The following is an 8,465-nucleotide window of genomic DNA, read 5'->3' as shown; positions in this document are numbered from 1 at the left end:
CAATTAAATATTAATTAATTCAAAGATAAATTAAATATTTCAAAATATTATTCAAAAATTAAAATTAAATTGTGAGTCCAACTAAGAGGCCAGAATGTAGTGAATCATATGTACAAATCTCTGATCAATTCAGACTATTCATACAGTACTTGATTAGGTTAATATATATAAAAATATCAACTAAAAAAGTTTCAATGATAGTAAAGAATTATTAAGAATAAAACATAACAAAAGTACTGGAATGGCAAGTCTATGACCAGCACTTCTAACAGTTTGGGGATAGGATATTACACAAAGTTCTAATATGGGGTAGATGTGGACTGTGTCCATAACGCTTACTGGTGGCCAGTTGTCACTTGTGGGACTGAGCTGCTGCCATTTCCTTCATATCCACCCTGTAAACCCAGACAGAATCATGACCCATAGGGTGCAGGAGAAGTCCATGTGCAGAGTATGCGGATGGAAATATTTTGCTGCTGTATACAAAAGACTGTTGTTGTACTCCTCTTTTCCTCCTGTGTTTAATTATTTGCCCTATTTGGTGGGTTCTTTCCATTCTCATTCATGGAGTTGTGGTCATTTTGACCCCTCTCTAGAATATCTTTCAGTAGTCTGTGTAGGGTTTGCTTTGTTGTCATGAAATTCAACAAAGAATTTAGTTGTCCTTTGTCACGGAAGTATTTCACTTCTCCATTAAACTTGAAAGAGAGTTTTGCAGGCTATATCAGTCTGGGTTGGAATTTGTTTTCTTGCAAGACCTTAAGTACTTTGCTTCATGCTCCTCTTGACTTGATGGTTTGTGAAGAGAAATCTGTCATTATTCTGATGGGTTTTCCTTTAAATATGATCTGTTTATTTTCTCTAGCAGCTTTTAGTATACTATTGCTGTGCTGAATTTCTGGGATCTTGATTATTATACGTCTGGGTGTGGCTTTAATTGGGTTGATGTTATTTGGAGTTCTATATGCTTCAGTTACCTAAATGTCAGGCTGTTTCCCCATATTTGGGAAGTTTTCTGCTATTACTTCTGTCCATATTCTTTTCATATCATTTGTATTGACTCCTTCCTTCTCATTGATGCCTATTAGTCTTACCTTGTTCATTTTTGTATTGTCTTGCAGATGTTGAATTATTTTTTCCTGCATCCTAGTTATTTTTAAGAGCTCTTTTCTTACCTTTTCACTAGCTGCAACACGATGTCTTCAAAGTCTGAAAATATTTTCACTTTCATTCAAGTGGTTTTGTCACCTTGTGATTGAGGTTTTAATTTCCTGTGTAGCACTTTGAATCTGCTTCATGCATTCTATTTCTTTCCTATGTTGCTCATTTAAAGATTCCATCATTTTTATATTCTCCTCTATTTTTTTTATCAGTGTCTTCTTTAGAGGCACTTAGTAATTCTTTCATTATAGTTATCATTTCTTTTTTTACTTCAGAGATTATTTCTAATCTTATTTCCTCTATGTCTTTCTGCACTTGTTTCTTTACTTCAGATGCTATTATTTCAAAGATTTCAGGTTTGTGTTTTCCAGTTTCTTCTATGCTATTGTCTCCTGCATTTGTTCTGGGTGGACTCAGAGCCTGAGAATGCATTTTACTCCTCCTCTTTGTCATTTTGTCTAGCACTGTCTTCTGACCTTTGATGTAGAGCTTTGGTGCAGTTATTACTTAACACCAGGTCCAGATCTACCAAGTTCAAACTCACCTAGGCGGATGTGGCTTGGGTCTGGCTGCTGTGCTCCACTTCTTCCAGGTGTAGCCCTTGGAAGTGAACCCTCTGTGCCACTCTGGCAAGATGTTCTGCTCCTGGATCAGCTGGGTGGGTCTTGCCTCTAGCCTTTCTGCAGGGAGTTCTGCTGCAGGGTTCCATGCCAGGCCTGTCTGATGGAGGAAGTTCCACACACATGCCTGGCCTGGGTGCTGGCTGGAATGAGGACCAGGCAGACTTGGGCTGCCCCCTCACACGCCGGGCCTGGGTGCTGGCTGGAGTGAGGATCTGGCAGGCCCCTGGCTGCCCTACTCAGAAATACCTTTTAACAGGAATCAAAAATAATTTCAGGAATGAACTTTGGACAGAGACAGTGTCTTAGGCCTGAGTCTACACTGTCTCATCTCCCAGGCAGTAGCTCGAGAGAGTGCCTTTTGCATGTCCTCATCTGTAAGGACAGCTGGTGGCTGTCTCCATCACCATCGCACAGGATCATGTGCAAGTCTGGAAGCTGACACACAGACAGCAGGAGCACAGCCTCGGCGTGCAAAGCACACACATCCTAGCTTTTAGTAAAAGGAAGAACTAAGAGGAAAGAGAAATGCTAAAATAACTAGGCTATTGTAAAGACTTACATCATTCTGAGCTATATGTAAAAGACTTTATTTTGTCTCTTACATGTTTCTGAATTATCTAACTGTGTGTGCCTAACCCAGAACTCAACATATCTAAGACAGTGGGTATTACCTTTAATCATAATGACAAGACCAGGTTTTCAAAATGCTATTAAGTATGAGAATACATTCTTTGCATGATATATTCTTCTAAAATGTATAGAAAGGAAACAAAAGCAAAGAAAAGAGAAAAGCAACAAAAAATGAAAAGGCCACTCGCTTTATCAAATCGCACCAACATTTTGAAGGCGTTCATGAGAACTTGTAAGCTTCTCCAGTCGATGCTAGACTTAAGAAGGGGGCATTACAGGAGGCCTGCTGCAGGACTCAGATGTTGGCTTGGCTTCTGAATTGGCTTCCAGAGGTGCCTTCAAAGCAAATTCGACTTCAGAAAGTCCATCTCGTTCCTCCTCTCCCACCTCCCTGGATTCCAATGCCCCTCTGCAGCAGCCACAGGAGCTCGAGGAGAGCCCTGCTTCTTCCCAGAGTCCCTGCTGGCTGTGCCTGGGAGCCTGGCTGACACTCAGACCAGAAGGGCACGAGGCAGAAAGCGAGGCCACGGGGAGGCTGTGCTTCCTGGACTCTTACTTCCCTGCATTCAAAACCTAACTCAGCAGAGACCTTACCAGAAGATTAGACAATGGTCACTTGAGACATATTTAATAAAACTAGAAGAGAATCCCAGTTTTGCCTCCAAATGGCCCTTATGCCCTTTTCAGTCTGTGCACGGCTTCTCAAATGCAGATTCAGAGGTGGCTTAGATCAGTGGCCAGATGTTTGTGAGAAAGATGCATTTGCCAATCTAACCCAATTCCAGAAATAACTGCTTCTTCCTCTGGGGTACAGGACAAGAACAGAGGCAGAAGAGCAAAACACCTGCTGTTGCTGCCTGTCCCACAACATGCTCCTCACCTGCAAACAGCCGTGACTGTTCACAGGTACCTCCTACACAGAAGTACGAAAAGAACTACTTCTTAACAACTCTCATATTTTTATAATTGGATTGTTGACCTGGTTAGCGCGGGATGCCCAACATGACTGCAGCCATGTCACCTCTGTCTCCTCTTCCTACCATGGCACAGCCATCTCCACTGTCTAGCAGGGCGAGGCCAAGTCCACAGGGGGGTCTCCCAGGTGTCGGGGTCCCTCCCTCCAGGTTTGCAGTGGGCAGGTAGATAAATGCAGTTTGGGGAAAAATGCCTAAACAGTGTAAGAAAGCGTCCTAGCCCTTGGACCCAGCGAGACGTAGCCATGTTCTTCTGTTCTGCAATAGTCCTACCCGCCTGGAGGGATGCAAACAAGGTTAAGCTAGTATTTCCCTAACATTCACCCCCTCAACTCAGGCCCTTGCGCTTGCCAGGAAAGCACTTATTCGACTGAGCCATCTCCCAGCCCCCAATAAAGGAAAGCAGTCCAACTCTGCTCCTTGCCACCGACCCTGGGATGCACCTCCTGCAGTGCTGATGGAAGGGCTGCAGGACTGTGGGCGCAGGCAGTGTGGCCAGGTCCTCACAGGTGGGGTGGCCAGCACGAGAGATCAACTTTGCGGCTGGCTTGTCCCTTCAGGAGCCCACATCTGTCAAGCTGGGCAGAGCAGTGGCACAAGTGCCACAGTCCCCTTCCACGAGGATCCAGAACACAACGGGCAAGCATGTGGGAAGCATCAGCGCTGCCCGTGGGACGCACAGGCTTGCTCTGCACCAGCGCCGTGTACACAGGAATGGTGTGCTCGACACCCTTCATCTCTGTGTGGAAGTGCGGAGCGGGCGTTCCGCCCTTGTTCTGAGCACCACCGAGAATCTCCCTGTGAGGCATCATGCGAGCTGTAGCTCTTGTGGACCTGAACGAAGAAGGTAGCTGCTACTCTGCATCCCCCACGGCTCCTCCCACGCGTGCAGGGAGGTCTTGTCAGACACCTTCTGTGCACACCTTGAGGTGATTTTATGCCTTTCCTTCTTTGTGCTATTAACCAGGCACATTAAAGAGATAGACGTTTAAATACAAGGTCGAGTTTGCATTCCTGAGCGCATACATTTGTCATCAGTCTACCTAGGGAATCATCAGTCTTGTTCCTTTCCGCAGAATCATCCGCTGGCTTTCTGCTTCACAGATCCCTTGAGCATACCTTCATTTCCTCTAGTCACTTGCATGCGACCTTCCCTTCTTTTCTAGCTGTTTTTCTCCCATGCTGGAGATTGAGTTCAGGAGCCTTCTAGAACTGTAGTACACCCCTGGGCGCTTTTGGTCTTGAGGCAAGCCTCACTGAGCCACCCAGGTCGGTGAGAACCTGCTGTTCCTGCCTCAGCCTTCCGGTAGCTGGGTATCATGTCAGGTGTGCATCTCCAGGCTTGACTTTCTTTTCTGGCTTGTTAATGTTCGATCATGTCGCTGACTGTGACCTTCCTTGCATGCTAGCGCTAGCATTTAGTCCATAAATGTCCCGTTAACACTGCTTTGCCTGGGTTGCATTTCCATTTAAAGCACATTCTAGTTGCTTTTCGATTTCTTCTTATACAACAGTATTTTAAAGTTGCTTAGTTTTCAAATATTTGGGGATTTCCTAGTTATCTTATTTCTCTCTGTGTCGAAGTTCCTTTCCTAAGAAAAAACAAGCCATTTTGAAAATATACTGTGATGTGTTATGTGGGAGACCACACAGCCTGTGTTGGTAGAGGTAGCCTTTGCGCTTTCTAATTTGTGTGTTTTGGTGTTACCCAAATATTATGTAGGTCAACTTAATCACTAATGTTGTCTGGAATAATGCTGCCTTGTGAATCTTCTGTCTAGTTGTAAGTTGCTGAAAGAGGCTTTAAAACCTCTAAACCTGGCAGTGCAATTGTTAGATTTCATCTAATTATACCGCGTGTTCTGAAGAACCTTAAAACTTTCCAATGTAATTTGCCCTCCTATCGCCTGCACATGGTATGCATTTTTGCTGTATATATGCTTTATTGTTGTGCATAAACTCTATAGAACACTTCAATTGTTACTCCATGAAGTTAGTATTCCAGGACATTTCTACACAAATATGTCCTTCTCGAATTTCCATTTTTCTATCTGATATTATCTTCCTTCTGACAAAAATTTTTATTTAAATTGTTTTATCTTTTATTTATTTGGCACAGGGTCTCACTACATAGTGCAGACTTGTAGTGATCCTCCTGTCTCAGCCTCCCCAGCACTGGGATTATAGGCATGTACCACCATGGTACAGCATGTGGTACTCGGGATCAAATCTGAGTCCTTGCACTTGCCAGGCAGGCCCTTAGACAGCTGAGCTATCTCCCCAGCCTGAAAATTTTTCTTTTCTTTTTTCTTTTTCATTTTATAGAATACCATTTTAATTCTTATCCTTAATACTATGAAGACTATACATGATTTAGAAATAAGACAATACCCAACAATGGCCCCAAATCATCTGTTCCTTGCTTTTCTTTTGTCTGGTCACTCAAAAAGATGATGTTGTCTGCCGTGATTGTTGTTGCTTGTTGCCTCACAGTGTTTCTATTCATGTATTCACCATAGTCTACTTTTCCTTCCATAAAACCTTGAGCCTCCTTTGTCAAACAGTCATATGCTACATCCCTAAGACCCGGCCGAAACGCTGATGCTCGGTGCCACGTTGCCTTCTGGTGACATCACCAATCTGGTACATGTTGTTGTCCCCTGACTGCCACGTCTCATTTGTTGCAAGAGAAATATGGTGACCGGGTTTTTTCCTTCCATCTGTTTCATGACAGGGTCCTGACCCACTCGCCCAAGCAACTGCACACAATTCAGTGATCTTTCAAGAACTAAACTGCTGGCCACGTCAGACTCAGGTCTTACACAGTGGTGAAGCACCTGTAACACAGGTCTTTGAAAAAGCATGGCTTCTGTTTTCTGTTTTTACAGTCTGATCTTTGGGTTCTTCCTGATGTGCCAATCCATACCACCTCCAGGCAGCGAAAACTGTTCTTGATGGCACTGTCTGAGGCTTGTTCGGTTCCAAGGGACGACCTTCCGATGATAAAGGCCTCCAATTTGGTCTAGCTGAAGACATCCTTTCTCCTTAATTTTAGAGAGCTCTTTCCACTGGATGTGGGATCCCAGGTGGGAAGCTACTTCTATTAAGTACTTTCGGTAATCTTTGTTTTGCTTTATGGCTTTTGTGGCTTCATGGCTGGTTGTGCCAGGACCAGTGCTGTTGGATCTTTCCAGTGCCCGTGCATGCTTCTCTCATGGTGTCTCACATTTTTTCCACCTTGTTGGCTTCAGCACTTCAAATTTAGTGCCTTATTACCAGCTTCGGTCTCCTTGAACGCTGTCTCTGCAGTTTCTTCTCTATTGCCAGTTATTCGCGTGCCAGTTTCAGGCTTCCTACACACCTCTTAGCGTCTGTTCTTTCACTTCTTTATTCTGCTCTCTCCACATGCTTCACTTAGCTAATTTCTATTGGCCAACCTCAAATTCACTAATCCAAGTGGGCTCAGGCTTCTGTTACACCTGCCCTTGATCTCTTAATTTCAAAGTTTGTTTTCAGTTCTATAATTTTCTTCTGATTATTTTAATAGATTCTATTTCTCTTATGAAGTTGTATCTCTTTTAATCCCTCTTTCCATTTCTCATCTTTTACTGTATTAACTAAAGTTACTTCTAAATTCTCTATTCATTCTCAAATCCAAATTGCTGAAACTATGATGTTTCAATAGCTTTTCCCCAATATTTACTTTTAGCACACGATGATTTCGTCCTCATGGGGAGCTGGCGCTGGGATATAACCTGTGTCACTTCTCTTTTCTAACTTGTTCCAAAGAGTCTTGCTTGGAGGTCATGTTTCCACAGTTCTTCATATATCGTCAATTCTTTCACTGCATGTAGAATTACTGTAGGAGAACAGCTAGGCTCCAGACAAGGATGGCCTCGCCGTTGCCAGTTGTACTGAGGAGCTGATCACTGAGGTGCAGCCGGGGGTGGGCTGCACTGAGGCTGGAACATGGAGGAGGTTTTCTGATCCTAAGTCCATCCAGGTGTGTCCCTTTCATTTTGCTGCCTGGCAAGTTGCCACAAACTTGTCACTTGTGAGGTTCTGTATTTGCTTCGTGTTGGAGCCGGGTTCTGCAGGGCTATGTCCCTGAGCACAGGGACCCCTGGCTGAGCTGGAAAAGCTCCTACTCCACAGTGCTCTGAAGTGAGCATGGCATCATGGTCTAGGCAGTGGAGGGCACAGGCTGCCAGCCCTCCCTAGTCCAGAGTAATAAGGCTGCCCACCTCAGAGGCCACGTGGTCCCCTTAGTTGGCAAAATTTGCTGCCTTTGTTTCTCAGGGCCTGGTCATTTTCATGAGCTTCGGGCTTTCGTAGCTTCCTTTTCATGCATCCCCAAATTTCTGGAATAAGTACAGGCTGTCCAGAGAAGTTTTTTTTGAGAGAGAGAGAGAGAGAGAGAGAGAGAGAGAGAGAGAGAGAGAGAGAGAAATGGAGACAGAGACAGAGACAGAGTCCTGGCCTTCTTGGAGCCCCTCAAATCACACTGCTGTCTTATTTAAGCTGTGTGCTGTCCACTTGCTTAGGGGACTGGGGGCAAGACCCCAGCATCCCCGCTCCTGGGATGCAGTACCTGACCCACACAACTTGGAGGAGGAGAGGCTGAATGTGGCTCCTGGCTCTGGAATTCTGTCTATGGCTGGTGTCTCCATGACAGAACCATCCCGGCCAACGAGTGTGGCGGAGCAAAGATGGTTCCTGGTGGCCAGGAAGCAGGGCAGGGGTGGAGGGCCAGCGAGGAAGGGGCCAGGTGTTGGGGACAGACCCCAACATTGCCCGTGATGCTCAGATATACCCAGGAGTATGTTACTAATTACACAGGGAGGTTCCAAACCAATCAAGCTCACAATGCGCCATAAGTGTCACAGTCAAAAGTCTAAGAGGCACTCAGCTAAAACCCAGGTGTAGACAGAGCTGTGCGCCTTGTGAAGGTGCAGCGTGGAGCCTGGCCCTCTGCTTGTTCTCGACTCAAGGCTTCTTCACCCACCTTTCACGAGAGCAGTTCAGCTTCTCTCTCTGTCTCTCTGTCTCTGTCTCTGTCTCTGTCTCTCTCTCTCTC

General features: G+C 45.0%; 1 pseudogene; it reads right to left on the bottom strand.

The window, feature by feature from the left end:
* LOC101580959 overlaps positions 1 to 6,252 on the bottom strand; it is a 65,533-nt pseudogene extending 59,281 nt beyond the window's left edge.
* Positions 6,253 to 8,465: the final 2,213 nt, after the last annotated feature.

Source organism: Octodon degus, unplaced genomic scaffold (assembly GCF_000260255.1).
Source record: "Octodon degus isolate 3935 unplaced genomic scaffold, OctDeg1.0 scaffold00148, whole genome shotgun sequence".
NCBI lineage: Eukaryota > Metazoa > Chordata > Mammalia > Rodentia > Octodontidae > Octodon > Octodon degus.
Note: the sequence above shows the minus strand (reverse complement) of the source record. Positions and strands in the feature narration are given on the sequence as shown.